Here is a 22,167-nt window from a genome sequence, read left to right as displayed (position 1 = left end):
CGTCTGCGTCAGCCGCTGTCGCTGGTATCGATCTCTTGTTGTGTGCTGCCCCGGCATCACCCCTTCTAACCCCCTTCATCAACCCACCCCGTACTCTACCTTTCCTTCTCCGCCGAGGACGAGGAGGGAGAAGCTGGAATTTTACGCCAAGCCAGCAACCAGAGTTCTAACAACGCGGCCTGTCCTGACACGCAAGTGCCACACGAGATCTGAACCTTGGGACGACACTCGCCCTCGTATTGATGAATGTTAACTGACTGCTGGCGGTCTACTGTGTAAATGCTGACCGCCCATTGCGGAGTGACCAAAACTCACTGACGAGAGTCGCAGCACGCAGGGTGGTGTTAACCTCTGGGCCATCAGGCCATCTCGTTTTCCGCCGACTCAACAGAAATATTGTGGCGGAAGACTGGAAGGAGGAGTGGGGAAAATAAAGAGAGAGAGAGAACACGTGATTTGTCGTTGACACTTTGATGAATAGGTGGATATATATATATAACGCCAGGTCTTGCGCAATGATGGAAACGTGGAGAAATTGAACAGCAAACTCGGCCAGCACGGGGCAGCCATAGTCGACAGTGGTTGTCTTGCTGTCAGATAAATTGCTTCACGTTTGACCAAAATGCAAATTAAATGAGGAGCGAGGCCCGAACCGTGGCGTCAACGAGAGTTACGGTAGATAGATATTGTATACTCCATTTCCTCTAAGCATTGCTGGCGTCGTTAAGATGCCATCACGCGCAGCGTCGTATGGACGCCGTGCGTGCTTTTGCGAGGAACAAAATTGATTTCAGGCACACATCACTTCTACTCACCACTGTGAACAATGAATGATGTTTAGTACATTTGTCTACCATGTAAAGGCAAACTGTTAGGATTAGGAGGCGTGTTGGACAGCAAAATGACTCTCATCATCCAAAGCCTATGAAGAGGAAAATGTATGTATGTGTTACAGTGCTGCCTACGTCATACGCGGCCTGTCGGCGCACCCGTCCTCCCAGAGGGAGGTTCGCTCGCTCTCTCTCACTCGCGCGCGCGCATGCTTTCTGGAATGTTCGACAGAATACTTATTCAAAATGAGCTCTTTAAGCGCGAACTATCATTTGTCAACTTAGTCCTTTTCCTGAGGTTGAGGGAGAGAGCACTTGCTATTCCCCTCTTTCCAAGACTTGGCTTGGCACAACTGATGTGACACGGGTAACCGGTAGTTTCCAGTCTCAGAATGCTGGTTAATGACACAAGAAGTGTTTGGCGCTAGCTGATTATTTCAATGATGAAAAACGGTAGCTGTTTTCTTGGGGCCACATTCAGGGAGTGAGGTTAAGTCGTTGTCTCAGGTAAATCAAGGGCAAGCGTCTTGTCTCTTTGGTTAGTGTCCAGACTTCCCGAACGGCCCGGTGGCGCAACGGTTAGCGCCTGTCACCAATACAGTGAAGGTTGGCTGCCCAGAATTCATTTCTCGTCTCGGGCACGCTGTTCTTTCTCTGCACGTGACATCTGTTTACAGGGCTGGCTGCTTGCCGTAATATAGTCACAGTTGCTGGCACGGCGTAAAACACCAATGCCCCCCCCCCCAGACTTCCGAATGTTGTCTTACCTCTGAGACTGTAGTTATGAAGTAGTGGCAGAGATTCCTTGAGGTAAAGTAACATAAATACCCGCGGGTCCTTGAAAGTCCGTCGTAAACACGGGGACAACCATTTTTTCCACTCCCCTCCCCTGTTTTTGCCCCTGAATAGCAACTCACATTTACTTCATAAATAGGGTGCGTGGGTTTAGGGGCGGCCTGTGCTTCGCGAGGTCAATATGTTTACTTCCGACTGGCAAGGGGAGTGGAAGGAGGCATTGTGTTTGGGGGAGGTGGGAGGGAGGACGATTCCTGATCAGGATGGACAGTGTGAGATACATGGGAACGTAAGTCATGCACACTCACGTACACGCTGCTACGATGTACGATCGCGGGTGGGTGTCACGGGTGAAAGCTTTAATGTGAGTGTGAGTGGTGGGTAGTCTCGTGCCAGTCACCTTTGACCCGTCGGAATGTGCTGTTTACAGTTGACTGGATCAAGTTGGAAGCTGTGTATGTAACGCTACTGTCGCGTGAGAGGCTGCCTTCAGCCAAGTGGAACGTGCTCGCTAACACTGCACGTGCTTCTCACGTAGTCTGCTGCTAGCCCCTCCTCCTGTCATTGCTTTCCTTCTGCGCGATCGAGATTTTTTCCCCTTCTTTTTTGTTAGTTTAACCCTTCATGTGCCAGATCGCAGACCAGACAGGGAGATGAAGCTTGTTAAAATCATCACCAGTTTTTACCTGAGGGGAAGTGTAAGTCAAAAACTTCGTAGCCCTTTGGCTAGTGAAGCTTCTGTGAGAGAAACTACATGAGAGGCACTAGTGCAGGTCTCACGCCTGATCGCAAAAGGTCACGTGAACACCTTACTCTTGTGCGTCGTACATCCCGTTCTGCCTTGCCTCTCCCATCTCCCATCTGTTACGTTGCCAGTTCTCATTAGTCTGTATCTGGGGAGCGGTTTCCCTTCACCGAAAGCTGAATAATCGCATACTTCACGCGCTTTGGCCTCGTGGTTATTGGCCTTGACCCACAGGTTGAATGAAACCTGTCTGGAAGGCCCTGCGCATATGTATTAAAAAACAGGAAACCATTAGGGGATCAATTAATTAGGTTAGCGACCAGTCGGGCAATATAAACATGTATGAGGTGTAGTACGGACTCGGAGAGCTATCAGAGCATGCAGGTTGACTTGGAGGCTTTGTATGGACATTTAGAGCAGCCTTCCTGTAACCAGTAAAGCTGGCTGTACACATCCTTCCTTCCGTCTTTCCTTCCTTATCCCTCGCCTTTCCATCTCTTCTGCCTCAGTCGGGCGCACGGACATGCCTAGACGCCTCTCAGCTGACGAGAACGTGTGCGCGTGAAGATGAGAAAGAGAAGCTCGGTTGTTGACGGTGGCACAGTTGTGTCAGGACAGAATGAGAGCAATCGATTGAACACTTGGCAGTCAACAAGGGAGGTGTTTGGTGTTTAGTGAAAATGCCAGACGCCACATTCTGTCACCTGCACGCCGTGTGCTCTTCTTTGCAACTCCCTCTGCGCGTCTTACGCTCTTCCACCCAGCGTGAATAGAGAAAGTATGAGTGGGTAGGTAATGAGTGTGGGTGGATGATGTTGAGGACTAGCGCTTGCAGTAGCAAGGAGGAAGGATGTTGATGTTAGAAAATGTAGTAGTAATAACTCCTTGTGTTGATAAAGAAAGCAAGCACCATCAAGTATCCACCCATACACGGTTGCTCTAGCACTCAGTAGTACAATGATGACGATGCCCTCTCTCCTCCCTCCCCCCCCCCCCCGTCTCTAGTCCTTTTGTTCTCCTGACTCTCCTCCCCTTTTCCATACTAGCCGTGCGGTCCGACACTTGTGCTCATTGATTGTGTGGTCAGGGTATATATATCAGATAGGTATTGCCCACTCATTCCAGACATCGCTTTTCTCAGTTGCTGGCTGCTTTGTTCTACCAACTACCAACGTTACGACTAATCGGGGTGGGGTGAGTCGGGTGCGAGGCTGTTAAGGCGAGCCATTGGTATCTTGCTGAGCAATGTTCTGTCCTATTATGGTCTCTTCTTGGTTATATAAGTACTTGATCACTAACAGTGAAGCTATCATAGGTGTACATGTCCGCTTTTTTTGTTTTGTTATCTTTCATGCTGCACACTTGAGAGATATCGGTCTTTTGCTTTATTCTACTATTTTTTTTAAAGGAGCAGACGACATAGACTTACCTCTTTCAAAGTAAATTAGATATAAAAAAATAACAACAACAACTCAAGTAAAAGACGAATTTGTGTTAGGTCAGATGCTTTTGTTGCCTAGTCGATAGTAGGCTGCATCGTGCTGCTGTTGCTCAACCTTCATATGGGTCAGTACAACCCTCGCATATATTTAAAGGAAAAGGCTAGTGAAATGATACCGATGTTCTGAATCGTTTCCGCTCAAAAATTCGATTTAGGGCCGTGGTGTAGGGTCATCTTATTTTCCTTCGAGGAAAAGGGCAGCTAGTGCTCAGCTGTGTTTTAGTCGCGACTGTGAGCAAACATTTCGTTTGAAACCAATTTTTTTTTCTTTTGTAGCAAAAACGGTTCCGAATGTCAAAATCTTATCAGTTAAGCCCAACTTTTCGTGTCACTTGCCTTTTCCTTTAAGGAATTGTGGATGGGGGCTGGCAGGGTAAGGGGTGATAGTGTGCTCGATGCCCGACTTGGATAAGGCTTATCTTTGTTAAAAGGAAGGAGCGCTTTCCCCTGCCTTTAGCCAGACGACTTCAGTTGTTGACCCCAGTGTATATATATTTCGTCGATTGTTAAAAAAAAGTACATTTGACACGACCCTTCTCCCTATCAATGTAGTGAGTAATGTTTAGGAAGACCCGAGGTCTGTTGCCTGCAGTAACAGGAACAGGTGTTTGCGAGTGTTGCTGTGAAGTGTCGTATCGTTGTGAAATGGGGACAGAGAAAGAAAGCTTGATCCATCCAGTGCCGCCACACACAGTAGCATTAAACACGACACCCGGCAACAGGAATTAGCTTGCTGAGGTTTAGCCAGAAGCGGCCATGAAAATCAAAGAGGCTTTGTTGGGACACTGCATGCGCCCGTCTTCTAACTTTCTTGTTTATGGTCGTTGGCGCGGTATTGTGGTATCCGCGTGCTGGTGCCAACCCCACAGGGCATGTCAGAGGGTAAGCGAGCGGGTCAGGCCCGGTGAGTCAGAGATGTAAATGATCAACTCCACGTTTGCCGGAGGTTTGATTTAGGGGACATCCACAACCATCTGGAAGCCCGCTTGAAACGCGGTAGGCCTGCTCGTTGTTTTGTGTAATCTTTCGTTAGGTGCAGCTGGCGCTGAGCGATAGAAGTCTTAATTTCTTCTTCGACTCGGGAACAGTTGGCCCTCCAGGTCCGTTTGCGAAGGCAAGGGCCCTTATGTTGGAGTTGACGGAGCTGACGAGTTTAGACGTCGTTATTCGGGCTCGGTGATTTTTTTATTTTATTTTTTTCATCCCCGCGCGGCGAGAGGAACTGGGGCAGGGGTAGGTTGCTGCTGACTACCAGGGGACGACTGAATTGTTAATCATGCTGATAAGGCTGCAGTATGGATCGGTGTGGAACCTGACCGAGGGACGGGTGGATGGGTGGGAGATGGGAAAGCCGCTGCGCCTTCAACAGATGTCCTTTTTCCTGGCGCGAGAGTGTTTGGCCAGAGACTGAGTGCAGCTCAGCTATGTTCCTACAAAAACAGAAGACGGTCTAGATTGCGTGGTAAATCATTAAAGACCTTGTATCTGTCAGTCTTTCAGGGGTGTGTGGTGGGGATTACCATCCCGCAAATGTGTGAGGAAGATTACTATTCAGTTGCACAGGTCACTGTTTGGCCAGCATCGGGTGCGGGATGTAGAATTTAGACAGCAGAACGGCCAAAGCGCACGCACACACACCCACTAGCTCTCTCTCTCTCACCCACAAAGAAAAAAGGAGAGAAAGTTCAAGCATCGACATTCTGACATGTGCTTCAGTCTTAGATATCGTGTATAAACATGTTGGACAAGTTCACAGGTGTCCCGTGATATACAGACCGTATATAGAGAGAAAGAGGAGGTGGTGGTGGTGTGTGTGTGTGGGGGGGGGGGGGGCTTGGCGATGTTAGTGTGTCTAATGTCCAAAATGGCGTCATCATTTTTACCCCTTTTCTCTGTATGTCGCTTTTTAAAAATTTTGCATCTGACAAACTGACGGATTTTATTTTCGTTCATATCTCTGAAATGCCTGTCTACTTCACTAAAACCAATCTTTTGCAAAAAAAATAAATAAATTAGCACAAAGCTGGGTTCTTCACTGACTCCACAGTAAGATGGCGACTCGACCCGTGTTGCTGTAGCAGATCAAAATGAAGACAAGAGACTGACGGAAGTAGGGCGGGAACAAGTTAGGGGAGGGGTAAGGAGGTTATCAGACTTCTGACGTGGTGGCTGAAAAATGGCTTGGCATTACGGGCGACCGAACTTGATCCTGCGCTCGCGTTTCCCTTCCTCGAGCACGGCTGGAGTCCCCCTTGGGACGGCGCCTCTCTGATCAGCTGGGGTGGGGTTGGTTGGAAGTGGGGTAGGGAGGAATCACTGGTCAGTACCGCTCCGTCAGACGACCGTATTGGTGGGCCGGGGGGTGGCCCAATCCGTCGCCACATGTCCTGCAATTAATGGCGGCGGAGCGGCGACGTCTGCTGTGGGCCAAGGACTAGCGTGACGACGGCGAGTCGGAGAGAGAGAAGGGATGGAGGAAGTCATCGATTGCGGCCGGAGCGTGCGCCTGGTGACGGACCAGTAACTCGGATATGCACTGCGCCTTCTGGCACCGGGTACACGTCACGGTGACGCGCGCTTGTTGCCAGGGCTCGAAAGTATTTGCGAGGTCACGCGGTCAATTTTGTTTTCTCCTCTCACCCCAGGACCAAACTCTCCAGCATGTGGTTCCTAGCGGTAGCGGTTTTATGGGTCAGAGATCGGTCGTACACAAACCTGTCGTCGAACAGGGTGACGGGGGAAGGGCGACGCACCCGATTGTTGTGGCAGCTGTCTACGTGTTAGCCATAGATACAGGTTAGGAATGGCTGTGTGTGTGTGTGGAGGGGGAACGGAGAGAAAGAATTGAAGATGTCTCGCTTGAACTCGATGTCAGGCTTTAGTGTCACCACTTTTTAACACCACTTTGACTTTGTCATGTACTAGCGTATCTTTCTAGCCATATCCAAGCGGGAAGAGCTTGTGAAAGAAGGGGGGATATAAGGCTGCCCATCCACTTTCTCGATTGGACCTTAATTTTGAGAGGTTAGTGCCTGGTGCACACGCGCTGGGAGCATAAAACTGGTCCAAAGATAAAATTGGGGTGCTGGGGGAAAGGGTTTAACTCCCACTGTTCACATGTGTTCACTGGAAGTCAGCTAGACTGCAGCTCTGCGTGAACAGAAGATATCGAGCTGATGCCAGCGGCACCCCCCTTCACGTCCTCCCGTTCTCCCCCGTTCCCAGTCCTTCGTGATTGCGAGTAGTAAATCAGTTTGTTGGCCCAGATGAGGCGACAGGTAGCAGGATGTTTGTAAATCAAGAGTGGGACGGCACCTGCCGGAAGACAAAACACGCTTCGACAAGCCGCCAAACGAAAACAAACGTCGGCAATCGTGTGCCGCAGCTGTGTGGTCACGACTAGCCGCTCATCGGGCCCAAGTACAGCTTCCGGAACACCATCGCCTTCTCGGCTTCTCGGCTTCCGCCGCCAGGGTAACAAATCTAGGTCAAAGGCCAGCGCCACTGCCACCCTGTGACGTCACAGTGCCTGCCTTCAGAATAGTGGTGGTTGGGGAATGAGGTCGCTAACGGCATGATTGTTACCTCGCCTGTGAAAAAAAGTTATCTTTCACTCTTAGGTACCCGTCGCAACCTCTCATCAAAATAAAATTTACGATGAGCATTTGTAGCTGAAATAATGTCAGTGTACTGTTCAAACCAGCGGACAGACTTGCTCACGAAAATGAACCAACTTGCATATTTGTCAAAAAACAGTCATCCACAGTATGTACGTTTATAACAGCGCTTGTGCATGCGTGCATATCTTTGTGTAGTCGGTAGGGGAAGAGGAGGAATATGCAATATAAAAAGTGAATTTAGGGGACGTGTTTCTTGTGAGAATAAAGATATAACTTTATCGTTAAGTTTTATAAATTTCGTTGAACCATGTTATTTATGTAGGTGCTGACACGTTCCGTGCTTTATTTTCACACTCTCACACTCTTTTTTAAGCCTTTCGAAAGTAAAAACAGCTCTGTAGACTTCATCAGCAAGTGCAAGGCAAGGGAGGTAATCGCTTAAGAAAGGTTGCTGAACGTTTTCATCAATAGTACCGTCCCTTTACTGGATCCCCGTCTACTGTTTCCACTCCAGCTGTATTTGTGTACATTAGTATTTACATTTACCGTAATGATGATTGTAATACCTGTTAATCGGTAACTATATATGCATAACATCGTGCAAATATATTTATAAGCATGACAGTCGGTAATTATACACTTTCCTGTGCGGGCGGGTTGGAGGAGAAAGAACCTAGGCGATTTCACGACAGGAAGACATGAAATGAGAAGAGCCTGCTTAGGAGTAAGGTTCAGAGAACAGCGCTGGGTTCTTGCCCACAAGGCTTCTAAAACAGGTAGATAGGTACTTACCGACAGGTGTTAGGTAGTGTTAGGCTTTGGCAAGCGTAGTCTGATCCTTGGCACTGTCTGCAGCAGACTAGGCGACATGATCACAGACCAGACATCCTTTCGTCACTGTACGTGGAACATCGTGGAATAGTCTGGTCACTTTAGCGTTCGGGTCTGCAAGCTCTTGCGCCACAGAGATGGCCGGATCACAAGCACCGTGTCTGCTTTCTGTAGCTGCGCAAGGAAGGTACGTTGGCAGCAAGGTATAGCGACCGCCGCTGCACTAGCTGCGCATCACCCGAGTGGAGGGGGGTGGTCCTGTTGATGTCCAAGTTCAGGTCGTGTTCTGGCGAAGGTTAGAAAGTCTGAGGAAAGTACTTGTCATGCAGGTGCCACTGATGACGCTGAGAGTCACAGTCCGGTGCCACTGGCTATCTGGCATGCCAGCTCCAGTCACTGTAACTCAGGGTGAAACCCTGAGTCACTGTAACTCAGGGTGAAACCACTGGCATTGGGCATGTCGGGTGGAACCACTGGCTCTCAGGTATGCCTGTGGAACCACTAGCACCCAGACATGTTGGTTTGAGCTGCTGGCACTCAGGCATGTTGGTTTGAACCACTGGCACTCAGGCATGTCGGGTGGAACCACTGGCACTCAGGCATGTCGGTTTGAACCACTGGCACTCAGGCATGTCGGGTGGAACCACTGGCACTCAGGCATGTCGGCCTGAACTGCAGCGACGGCGGCTATAGCGCCTGGAAGAAGTTATGATAGGCGGAGTAGATGAAGGTCTGCATGCCGAGCGCTCCCCGCCAGGCCCAGAAGATACCGCGCGCTGGAGTCTGCTGTCTTCTTCTGTTATCAAACACCTTCAGCCACGCGAGGAAACAAGCAGTGCCTGCGCGTGTACTTTGTGTTCGTGTGTGTGCGCGCCTTGCTGTAAGCATGCATTATGTCGCACGTATCTTTGCAGCTGTGCTTTCCGGTCTACAGTACTTTGTATAACCATTATTAACTGTAGTACATTGTATAATTATTATGAATTGTAGTCAAGGATAGAACAAGGTATAACCATCACACCGGACGATTATGCTAGACCACAGTGCCGTGGTGCCTGTGTGTGTCGCTATGCTCAAAGACCTAAGGTGGCGACATTTGGAGTTCCTCAGGAGACAGCAATGTAGTGCGCACATCTGCCATAGCGTGGCACCAGTTTTAACACTGAGTTCGCTGCTTCCAGTTTCATTATCGGCTGTAGTTTCAAGAACTTTAAAAAATATATATCATTAAAACAAACAAACAAAAAAGCGTTATCATGCAACATGTCACGCATAATAATCTCCTGCATGAGATTTTGGTAATATACCTTACAGAAACTGATAAATATACAGACTTATTTCAGCGCGTGCATGTGTGTGTGTGCGTGTGGCGAAGGTGGAGGGGAGGGTAGGGTGTGTGCGGGTTGGAGAATGAGGCTGAAGAAATGTGGGGTGGGAGGAAAGATGGTTCTATCATTAGCTCTTTTGGATTGTTTCCAACGAAGGTGCTGTGTCTTGTGAGAACTCCATGCAGGGTTTCGCTGTGGCAACTGATATTGGGGTGCACAACAAGATTCGCTTAAATTAAAAAAAAAAAAAAACCCGCAGCCTTCCACATCCATCAGCACTAGCTGCCATCATTTGCCAAGAGCCTTTCCTCTTGTGCACTGAGATGGATTACAGTCTATCTAAACCTCCCTCCCTCTCCACTTGAACCTCCTCGTCATAGTTATTTGCCAACTATTCCTTGTTTTAATGTTTTCTTTATAAGATGTGTAGTAGCATTAAGATTCAGGCCTAATCTTGGGTTAAAGATCGTCTCGGCATTGCTGCGGTAAGAACTTTTGTAACCTTGATTGACTGGGGCTTAATCCTGAGATACTGGTCTTCTCATCCTTGGCTATACGAATTCAGGATTTGAGACTTTCTTGTTTTTCCTTTTTTAATCTGCTGTCATAGACGAACTCGGGTCAGGTCAATGTGAGGCTACTGCCAAAAAAGTCGCACATAGCTAGGTCCTCCACCACTTGGGTGGGTTGGTAAGGGTAGCACGCTTGTTTGCCTTCTTTTTCGGCTTGTTGTTTCAGACAGATTCTTTTCAATCAACCGCTCCCCCCCCTACCCATCCAGCCCCATCCAGCCCATAAAATCCCTCAGGCGTCGTGCGAACCCTGATGACCGACGAGAGTTGCTGAAATAGCATGATAGATGCAGGTTACAGGCACAGGAAGAGGTCGTGCTTTTTTTTTTTTTTTTTTTAAGTCGTCTTATTTTTTTCTTACGACTGCGTCTTCTGTTTTAAGGATCGACTTAAAGTTTTTTGTGGTTTTAGCCGCTTGAACCAGCATTTCCTCTCCTCAACTCCACAAAAAAGTAAAAGAGAAAAATCACACGGAAAGGTGCCGTGCTGCTTATTCAAGAAGAAGAAGAGGAGGGATAAGAAAGAAAGAAAAAAGAGAGAGAGAAATAAGACGAAAGGAGTGCTTCTTATCAGAATTTTGCTCTTGCTGTGGTCTTGTAGGTGATGGAGTGTAATCGCCTTCATCAGCGTAACGGCGGAGCAAACAGCCTTGGCGGCGGCACGAGTCTTGCATCTTATCCTCCCTCCCCGCTCTTAGTAAGTGGCTTACAGTCCGCAATGCTTCAAATAACTAACATCCATGGCAGCCAGCCTTCCCCCAACAAAAACCCATTCACCATTGTCTCCTGAAGATGCACACATGCATCACCTCCGTCCCAACACACACACACTTCCTCTGTCCCCATAATCAGCCTTGAGTCGTACCATAGCTGTTTCATGTTTCGATGATGACTCCTAATGTCCTCACTTCACTCAAAGTCTTATCGACTGTCCAAGGGCCTCTTAAACCTGACATGTGACGCAAAACTGACAAAATGTTGGAACCGAACGTGTGCATCTTTGCAGTGAATTATGCGACGGGCAACGGACGAGCAACGCCACTTCTGACATCATTATCAATTAGGATGATTGGGAAGAGGAGTGGCGGTGAGGGAGGGAACTGCCTTTTTTATTTCCTCTAAGGTATTTGGTGCGTTCACCCTGGATTCTAAGAGCCGTGGACGTGTAAAACATGGGTGTGGAGCGGGTGCGGGTATTTGGGGTGGGGGACGGTTAAAAAAAACGGGGGGGGGGCGGTACAGATGTAGTGCGGGCAGACTACGAGTCTCCTCCGCCAGACAATGATAATCATTCTAACTCCGTGCAGCACGGCCCTTGCTTGGCACAGTACACAAGCCCTGCATCTCGCTGTCGGTTGGGCTGTGAACGACTGCACGTATCAGGACAACAGGTGTGTGTGTGTGCGATTACGCGCGCGGTCATGTGAGCAGATAGCTTATCCGCCAAAACGAGGAACGAGTGGCCAGGAAAATGTGGCGGTCAGGGTGATCAGGTATCTGATCTTTGCGCTCTCTAACCTCCGGCGTGGGTGGCCACTTGTTTAGAAGCACGAGGACGAGAGCGGGAGGAGGACATCGCGAGAAGCATGTCTTCTGATTTCCAGGTAACTGCAGTCTCGACGTGCGGGTTGAAGGGGACGCAAGCAAGTCGACAGACAAACGCATCGTTGGCGCCAGCATCTTGTGAGCCCAGCCAGGCACTAACCGCCCGCACCGTTTGGCGCAGCGGAGCGGCAGGTGTACCATGAAGGTACAACGGAAGGTAAAGGTTTGAGGTTTGAGGCCAATGCTGCCCTTGCAATGGTCTTGGACCTAGCAATCCTTGGCACAGTTGCAGACTTCTCGGTCGACTGGACCGGTCCTAGGGCCTCTGAGAGCTGAAGCACTGTGGTGTGGAAGTTCCGCAAGGTAAATAGAGCGGATATCAGTGGCTGGCTGCCCCGGGAACCGCTACCACGCTGTTCACGGCCGCACGGCAAACAAGTGCTCACCCCGGAGGTTCTGCTGCTGACGCTTGTCCTCCACAAACAGTTCTAGCTCCATTCATGACCTTTGCCCCGGCGTCCCACAGGGACATAGCTGGCGAGACGGGCAGCGATGGAAGAGCTTTGATGGGAGCGGAAGTTGGTGGTGTTGGTGTTGGTGGTGGTGTTGGTGTTGGTGTTGGTGGTGGTGGTGGTGGTGGTGGTGGTGGTGGTTAGGGGAAGGAGGTTGGGAGGCCGCTTGTCTGCAGACGTCATATGACGCCATTGGCTGCGAGATCTTCCACGTACGTTGTTGATTTGTAGTCTACTCTCACACCTCTACCAGCAACTTGCCAGTTCGAGGGGCCGTGCACCCTGGCAGAACGCCAGTAGTAGCGATACTCTGAAATGCGAATGCCAGAGTTTGGACATGTTTGACCTTAGTCGACTTCCCTTTGGCCGATCTCCATTTCGCGCTTGCAGATGAAGTAAGAGGGCAAACGCCAGCTGTTAAAACCTAGTCACCTGCTGACAGTCTTACCACAACAGCTGTAAAGCACTGAGAGAAGAGACGATAGAAATGTAGGTCCTTCCCCGCTTTCCTCCATCATTTATATGAGACTTGATTCAGTCTTTGAAAAACCTAAATCTCTCTCGTTGGGACGAGGGCGCCTCTTCTCTGTTTGTAATGTCACCTGGCCGTCGTGTAATGCCCGCCCACAGATGGATGCTGCCTGCAGTTCACTGTTCATGTGAACCTACATGTAAACACCAGAAACGCTAGCGTCTTATGAGTTAGGGTTGCAAGTCGTTGAAGCGACTGAAGTGTACCTTTGATTAAAATTTTTCATCATATAGCATGCTGCGGAAACTGTAATACGAAGCTGTGAACTTAGGTCAACTTAGTCCTGATCGCTCTCATTCCCCCGACACCAACTTGCAAAAAAAAAACAAAAAAACAACAACAAAAAAAAAAAACAAACAAAAAACAACCAAAAATCAAACAAAGAAAACACTGGCGGCTTTGACCCCAGTGGCATGACTTGGCAGCAATAGCAGCAACTGCAGCAGCCTGTAACCTATGACCTGAGCAGCACGACGCCGCGGTGTGAGATGACAGGTGATGGCGGGCTCCTGTCCAGGTGCTCGTGCTGCAGGACGGCCAGGTGGGCCTAGCTACCGAAGGTTCCGCACGCGACTTCGCGAGTTGGGAGCAGCAGCAGCCTCCACGTGGGCCCTTCGTCAGGTGAAGGATGGAGAGAATGACAGCCTTGCCTTCGAGGGACTGTTGGCTGTTCCTTCCTTTAGGAGGAGAGTTCAGCTCAAGCACCAAGACGACGAAGAACGGTTGAGCGCTATTTTCACATTGTATATAAGTAACAATAACATGAGTTATTGAGTGTATTATCTCTAAATAAATCAGTTTCTCGGATGCTTAGTCTAGAAATTTCTGTTGAAGCCGTGATTGTAACAGTAGGCCTTTCATGACTTCTCGCCACAGAGCTGGAGTGAGTAGCATGCTTGAGATGTGCTCATCTCCCATAGACCGTGCGCCTACCTACCCACCCGCCCCGACTCTCAGGCTTTCTGCACGCCCCGTGATCGGATGAAAACTGCTGTGTGAAAGTTAATACCTTTGGCCTGTATCTTCCCTCCGAAAGATTTCTTGTGAGATTTTTTGCGTTTTTATAAACAGCATCGTTATAAACAACTGCAGGTTTCATGGAAGTGGGAAAGCTGCGCCAGAGAGAAATAAAAGCCACGGATTGTAAGTGCCGTCATTATTTGCCGACAGATTTTTAGTTCGACGGGTAGAGATGTTACAAGAGATGTGAGGAGTGGTGGTGGTGGTGATGTGGTGGTGGTGGTTTGGTTGGTGTGTGTGTGGTGTTAAGAGCAGAAGGAAAAAAGAAGAACTATTCGGCGAGTGCAACATCTTCCTGAAGCCACTTTCTTCCCTGCCTTCTTCGTCTTTTTCTTCGGCAACGCAGACGAGCAGGAGCTTGTCTGACGATAATGTCATCAGCGGATACCCTGTTTGAGGAAAACATGTTGCACATGCTGTTTGTAAGCTCGTAAACTAGCGGTTTGTTCTGAGACCTTCAAGTCTTTAAACCCTTCCACTCGCTCGTTCGTTTGCCATTTCCCCGCCAGGTTTTCAACCCCTCCTCCCATTTGATAGCAGGTTCTTTAGGGGCATCGCAATAGAAATTGCAACTTTACAGCCACAGAAAAAGTCTTGTAGGTGAGGGTAGGCAAGGCTGTACCAGCTTCGTTCGTGAAGTTGCGTTCATTGGCCTCTGAAGAAGTCAGTCCGAAAAATGTTTTTATGAAAACGCGGAGCCGCACGCGTGAATGTTGAGACACACTTTGTCCTTCTGAACGAGCGCTTGTGCTCACGCAGGTGTCAGGCACGAAGGACCTAAAAAGGTTAACAGAGATGAATGATAGGAAAAAACGAAACAACATGATAAGAGAAAGAAAATGTTTATACACCTGGTTTGTTAGTGAGAGAGGACTGACGGAGAATCAGGTGACAGAGTGATAGGAAGTGTCGTGCATTCGTCGAACAGCATTGGACACACCAGTCAGCAAAACATGTCTATAGAGATGTATGCAATTCTCTCTGCATCTTCCTCCACCCGACTCCCTACGCCACCCCATTCCGCCTACCCAGTGCGCACCTCCTGTGGCGGCGTGGAGCACAAAGAGAAGATAGCATCTGACAGTCCCGTTCAGTAAATATCACCGCTTACTCTTCCTGCACTCCTAGCTCCTCCTCCTCTTCCTTCACTTTTTTATGTTTTCTTCTTCTTCTTCATCTTTTAGTGTTCCGTTTCCCAAACACTTTGCTTCCTTCCCTTTCGGCTGACTGCACACCGGTGTCTGTCAAAAGCACGCCAGTTCACCGTGTCTCTTGTTTGTTTTTTCTGTGGACCCATGTTTGATGCCATCGGTTCTTTCCTCATCACTCAGCCTCATCACTCATCACTTAGATATGCTGTTAAAAAAAAACTGAAATGGCAGGAAAGAGGCTTTTGGCTTTGTGCACATCAATCTTGCCACGCTCGACATCTACACAACGAAGATGTATACTTTTTTCTTATCTTCTTCCCCCTTACCCAACCTCCGCCTACTTCTCTTTCGTATCTGACAGTTATAGTTTCATGCGGGCAGAGGCAGCGGCGAAGATGGATGGCGTAAGAATTAACCGTTTTCGTAACTTTACAACGCAGAGGAGTGAACACTGTTTAACTGGAACCACCTTCCTTCCCTCTTCTTCCCTTCCTAACACAGAAGCGGTCCGATGGCGCAACAGTTAGCGCCTGTCATCAACTCTGTGAGGATTGGCTGTCTCCGGTTCAGATCTCGTCGTAGGCACCCTGCTCTTTCTCTGCATGTGGATTTGTTTACAGGGCAGGCGGCTTTGCCGGGATATAGCCGTAGTTGCTGGCTCGGCATAAAAACTAATTCCTCCTCCCTCCTTCCGTTTACAGATTCGTCGTGAGCAAGTTCGGTCGCCAGTTAAGTTATCGGCGAGTCAGCACGTTGCCTTTTTCTTATCTCCACTCACGGGTTCTTAAAAGAGCCTGTCTGCTTTCTTCCCGAATTATCACTGCAACAGATAGTTCGAAAGATGGGCATTTAACCAGGTGTGATGAAATGTGCTTCGGCCCCTAAACTTATCTCTGTAACTCTGCCTGCTGACGTCAGCGCAATTACCTGGCCAGGCGATAGTCCTTAAGGTGTGGTATTGCTACAGGTGATACATGGCGGAGGTGTAGATAACTGCACGGGGATGTGAGGCTATGAGTTTCTCTGAAAATCCCGACATGCAAGGTATGTTGTCTCTTGCATGTAGTTGTCAAGGGAGGATGCATTTTATCGCTGCCGAGACAAGTTCGAGTCCAGCAGATCCCGGTGTCTTGGTCGAGACTTCTGAATGAAGACAGACTCTTTCCTAGGTAGCCTTATGTCTACGGCATCGTACTTACCATCCTTAGAGTGCAAGAGGTTTTCATAAAATTTATTGGAATTGTTTTATACAGGAAGTGTATTAATTACTATTATTAATACGTTTGTGATCTTCATCCCAGAAGTCAAGAAACTGCTTTTATCATGACTGTGTCGCTTACAGGTGACAACAATTAATGAAATACCAACTTTCATATGTTTAGAGGTCTTACACAATGGCTTACGGATGAGACTTCGACCCCAAACTTGTTTCAGTTTTAGACCACCGACACCAAGGCAAGGATGATCACTGATCCAAATGGCATTTTCTTTTTAATTTTTTTAACGATTTTCGCATATTTCATCGCGATGGGGAATGACAGGTGATGAGTCAGTAACCAGACTGCTCAGACCCTCAGTGCTGTCTAGAACAGATTTTTACGAGAACTTACAATGTGGAGAAGACAAGAAAAAGCATTTATTAACGTACAATGAAGTTTCCTTCCTTCAAAAGGAACTTACTGTCTGACAGACGACAAGTCTTAACGCCCCTCCCCTACGTACATCAATGAAACCCAGAAGTGGGCCTGTGAATTGTTTGAATCCATCAAACGGTCGTTTTCGTTTTCCTTGAAAGTGATTGTTTATGCGTCACGAGCGGCACTCTATCATTTTTGAGGTTGGGGTGGGGAGATGACGAGAATAATACTTATGAAGCAACTTTGGAAACACATTTCTTTTATCTTTTTAAAACTTACAAAACAATCGTCCTTAACTCCCCCTCCCCCTTAAAACAAGTCAGTATTTTACTTTTTAATTTTGTTGTTGTTCCCGTAGAAAGTATGCGCTCATATTACAATTGTTTCAGCCATCAAACCAGAACTCTCGACGGTTTCTATGCCTCTTCCATTGAATTACTATGTCCCTCTTTCTTCTTCCTCCTGTATTTAATGCACAATATCTAAAATGCCGCAAATCGAGTGTTTAATCGTTTGGTTCTTTTAAAATACACCGATTCAGTCTTAGATTTCTACTGCCGTTGTTTTAATTCGTAATTCGGAAAGAAGATTAAGCCAAAGATAGAACGATGTAACTATGATTTGTTTTAAATTTAATAATAACTGGTCTTCTCGTACCACATTGCAAATCAAAACTATTAATAATGTACAGGAATGTAATGTACAGGAATAGACCGACACTTTTTTGTTAGAAAAAGACACTAACCAACAGAATACTGTCATAACGCTAGGCTTTAAGAGGTGTAAACAAGCAGAAGCGCACTTTGTCCTCTAATCATTGACGCCACCTATAAAGTTGTCTCCCCATTTTCGCCCAAATATAGCTCGTTGCTGTTCGTAAAGCGAGACGCCAGGCTGGCCGAGCTGCTCGTAAAGCGAGACGAAAGACGCTGTTATAAAAGTATCCTGCGTGTCATCACTCCCACGCTGGGTACCCAGCCCCCAGAAGGGCCGGGAGCCAGGCAGACCCGACCCCCAATTTATTTTTCAGGTAGACGTGATCGGGACGATTGTATCTACAACGGAGTCGTCTTCCCATTTACGTGTTGCTGCTATGGCAATGCTCGCGGCCTCGTGTGCATCCGATCTGCTGCCGTATTGCTACTAAACGGTGTCTGCTTACTGGGGGAGGGTGAGATGAGCAGGGAGGATACATCGCTTGTTTCGTCAGAGATGAGTCGTATACGGGCTTCTTTTTTGTCCTATCATGTTTCTATGTCTGGAATATGGCTGAGTACTGGCACTGTAGACGACTAACGCAGAAGAGTAATTTGAGGAAGGTTTGAGTGTCTAAAGTTGACCCTGAAAAAACGAGCTGCTGGGGTTAATGTCAGAGTAGACATCGGTGGCGAAGTGGGAGAGCAACGTCGTGCTGTGTGGATGAAGATGTGGATGACATCAGATCCGCAAACGGTTATAAAAAAGAAGAGATGGAAGTGGCCTTCCTGCTGGGGCAAGCTTGACGATGCAAGTTATGACGACAAGACAAAAGCGACCTGGAAGCTTGCAGGTTGTCTTTGCTGCTTGATGTCGAACAGTCAAATCTTTTCGCGAAGCACGAAAAATATTGTACCACTGCCTAGCACGTAGTCTTAAATGACATCGTGACCAACATCACCACCATCATATATCACTGAAAGCTTTTTTGGGATGGGTGGGGAAGGCTTTTCCTTAATTGTTTTCAGCGTTATCAGCGAGCTTGTACCCATGTTGCCATGGGCATTTACTGTCTTGCGCGGTATGAGGAGTACTGTGGAGTGTCTGTGGGAGTGCTGCCTCAGCTCGCACGGCGGGTGCTATCAGGGGAGATAAGGCGAGGAGCATGAACCGTGCCGGGCTGCCTGCGGTGTATTAATAATCTGCAGCACGGCGCATCTTCAGAGCTTCATCGCCCTCTCCTCGCTGCCTCTTCCGATGCTGTGGATAATGATGGGAGATAATGCCCCTCCACTCCACGCACGATGACTTGTACTTTCATTTGCCCGCCGTGTGCCACCTTCAATCCTTGACTTTGTCTCGGGGCTTGAAGACTGGCTTTGTCGTCCGGGAAATTATGTCGGAGGCGGCTTTCATCCGCGCTATCTTTCTCTTGTTTGTTGTACATACTGTTTTCATTGATCCTGCTTCTTTGAAGTGGGGCGGAACTGTTTTGTTTTTATTAGTGTTACGTGGTTTGGCCTCTTATGTAGTCTGTATATGTGTGGTAGTTGTATTATGCGTTGTTACACTTATCCTGTGTTGGACCTAGTGACTCATCAATGTTTTCTTGTGGGTGAGGAGGATGCTCACGGATTCGCGAGGATTTTTTATTCAGATTATTATTTATCGTGCTGGTGATGTTTTGTGGTAAGCAAGAGAAAACGATGAGTAGAATGGAAGACTGGAATGGTGTATGAAGTAAGAGAGTGTGTGTGTGTTTAACGAGATGGAGGATGGCCTGTAGGTACTGAATGCACACAGCTCGTTGGTTCCATCACCGGTTGTTTTCGAACAAGGATCGTAAATCACGCGAGAATGGAAGGAGTAACGGTGGCGTGGCCTAGAAGGTACGGGGGATATTGGGAGGAGGGGGCAGGGACATTTTTCAGATGAGGCCGTTTGCTATTTGCAGACATCTGTAACGGCAATCTACCATCTGTCATGTCCACTTGTGTTCAGCTGCTCGCTGCCCGCGATGTGTACGTGTGGAATACCGGGGGGAAAGACGTGGATGCCTTCACTTTTAATAATTGATAGTTGTTTTTGCCCTTATTTATTTGATCATCTATGACAAGTGTCCAAAACAACAAAATTTCCCAGCACCCAGAGCGAATGCTCTCGGAACTCCGTTCTCCCGCTCGCTTGAGCTGGAGTGGGAGATCGTCTTTCATCTGATGTTTTTCACAACACGATCATCACCCTTATTATCGCGCTGCGGTGAGACAGGTCCACTTGTGTGCTCTCGAGATCACTTTCTTGCCGCCAGCTAAAGACCTGGTCACCATCTTAGATGTCAGTGACTGGCGTCATTACTTACCGCTGTGTACTTACCAGACAGAAGTCAAGAGCCTCTCTACGGCCGCCAATTGTTTCTGTTTTGTGTAGGAAAGGCGGCTGAGTCTTTGGGGGCTAGGCAACAGCAGTCATGTCCGAGAAGACGGTTTTTGCTATAGCAGCGTGTCTGAGGCTGACAGGTGTTCCTGGTCGCAATGTGTTCAGCGTGGGAAGCGGGGAGGGGCTGCCTCATCCTGCACCTCAGCCAGTTCCACGTCTGGAGAGCGATGCTTACCAAACGGTAGCGGCATATCGTCTGCATCTGCCTTACTATCGGTCCCTGCATCCCCCTGGCGACTACTTCTGTTTCATAACAGTTTCTTCACGCAAGGGAAACATTTTCACTGCAGTCGGTAGCCTAATAGAGAGCAGGATCGATGATGAGGCTACGAGAGAGTGTGTGCGCGTGCGCGAGAAGGGCGGTTAGTCGGGGGGGTACCTCGTGACGAGTGATGCGGGATGCCCAGCGGTTCTCTGACTTGTGCTGCGAAAGAAATTTGTGGGGGGCACCTTCAGTCACCCGTAGGGACTCACCAACACACCGCCATTTGAGGACAAATCAGTTGGAGTGTGGGAGGGAAAGAAGGTGGACGACGACAGATGTAGCGGTAATGGTGTGTAACCCAAGTAATAAAGAGGATAGATAACTGGTGTTGCGTCGTACAAAATAAAATTGTCGGGTGGCTTGGTTTATCTGGAAGTAATAAAGTTGGCAGAAACTCGGTTTCAGTAGTGTAGTAAATACCGCGTATTACATTGGCTAAGTACCTGTTCAAGGTGTAGAACAGAGAAAAGAACCTGAAGGTAAGGAGATAGCGATGGAGGCGAGGTTTCCCCCTCTCCAAAGATACAAACGATTTCAAGATGTAGATGTTACAGAGACGGGTGTGTGACGTCAGAGGTGTAGTAATTACCAGAATACCGGCTTGTCAGAGTTGTCTCATCCTGTTGACTGTAGGCGCGAATTCCAGTCTTTTGCTTGGGGTTTTTTGTTTTTCGAAAAAGGTGGTAAGTGTGAAATTTGTGTGAAATAAGCAGACACGTTCTGATATTGCCAGTCTAGATGGTGCTACGGATTATTACGATATCTGCAACATGCACACCTTTTGGAATGTTCGGCTACATGTAAGTGGAGGGGGATTTCAGTACAAGCGCAGAAAGCTATGTCTGCACCCTGCTTTGTTACCTGTGCAAATGTTATCGTTTCATCGCTGTCGAGAAACGCAGCGAACGTCGCAAGGAATTAAAACTAAGTTGGCTTCTGTCCACGAATGTAGGTTCACAACCGCGGTAAGTATGCTGTCGAGATGTTGTGTGGGAGGTGGACGAAGTCTTGCCAGCTTGAAGAGTTCCTTTATTTGATGCTTGCTGGTATCGCTGCTTTCACTGCGATGTGATGGTAATCTGCTATTGTTCCAGACACCCACCCACTCCTCTGGTATTTCCCGCTGTGTCACTTCATTTGGAGATGCAACAGCTTTTCAGTGCATACGAAAATACGGTAAAGACTCGGTACATAAAGCAATCCAGTTTCCTTTTGGTAGAGTCAGGTGATCTTCTTCGATGCTACTTTAGTTCTCATCTTAAAATGGCCTCCAGAGTGGGTAGCTAGCTAAGTTCAGAAAGGGGGGGGGGGGAGTCGGAATTCTCCCGTACGGAGCTGTGAGTGGCTAGGTTCTCATGCTTCTGCTTTTAGTTTCTTTCTTTAGTAAAATGATCGAAAGTAAAAAAAAAAAAACAACAAAAAACAAACAACAACAAAAAAAAACCCTTTGTGTTCTTTCCACCACTACCACCCTTCCAATTCTTGATATCTTGGTACCTTGGCATGTCATCGTTCCATTCATTAGAGTGAACTCGGGTCGTACTTGTCGCTCCCGACATGGCATCTGTAAATGCCGAGGGCCTCCTGTCGCTCAGTGCTGGAGAGATCAGAAAAGGACATCAGGCCTACAGATTGAGTTCTTCATACCAGGCTACAGAAGGACGGCTTCGTGGCCGGCTAATTGGAGGACGAGTGCGTTGGCTGTCGGTGGACGACGTCTTCGTCAAGCAAATGTTTTGTCTGATTGATTGCATTTTGGTGTGGTCTGGCAGCAAGCCTCTTTTCTTCTTCTTTTTCTAAACCTTTAATCGTCCTCTGGAGGCGTGTTCGTGGGTCGAAGTCCGGAGTAATTGGTGTTTCTACAGCCAATGCAAAACGAGTGGTCGGACGTGAATATTGGGGAAGGGGATTGAATTAGGGGCAGGGTGGGGTATAGGGGCCAAAGAGGGCGAGATGGACTTTTTTGTTGTCTGTAGCTTTTGTGGGGTTTGTGCCGTTCCCTTTCGTGAGACTCTCGATCCTTTCTGTTGTGATTAGGGGGACACGGTGTTCCGCGAAGTCGTCAGGTCAGATGATCGTGCTTGAGCGACGTTGGAGCCGAGGAAGATGAAACCTCCAAGGCTTGTTTCTGTCCATTGTCCTTGCTGCGGTT

The 22,167-nt window shown here is 48.2% G+C and overlaps 1 protein-coding gene across 2 annotated transcripts in view; it reads right to left on the bottom strand.

Annotated features, from left to right (window-relative positions):
- Nucleotides 1–9,195, bottom strand: part of LOC112559520 (glucose-induced degradation protein 8 homolog) — a 30,883-nt gene extending 21,688 nt beyond the window's left edge. For both annotated transcript variants that reach the window (XM_025230832.1, XM_025230831.1), the window contains exon 1: nt 8,284–9,195. The gene's annotated coding sequence lies outside the window, so the exon portion shown is untranslated. The remainder of the gene's footprint in view (nt 1–8,283) is intronic.
- Nucleotides 9,196–22,167: the final 12,972 nt, after the last annotated feature.

Source organism: Pomacea canaliculata, linkage group LG3, assembly GCF_003073045.1.
Source record: "Pomacea canaliculata isolate SZHN2017 linkage group LG3, ASM307304v1, whole genome shotgun sequence".
Lineage (NCBI taxonomy): Eukaryota > Metazoa > Mollusca > Gastropoda > Architaenioglossa > Ampullariidae > Pomacea > Pomacea canaliculata.
Note: the sequence above shows the minus strand (reverse complement) of the source record. Positions and strands in the feature narration are given on the sequence as shown.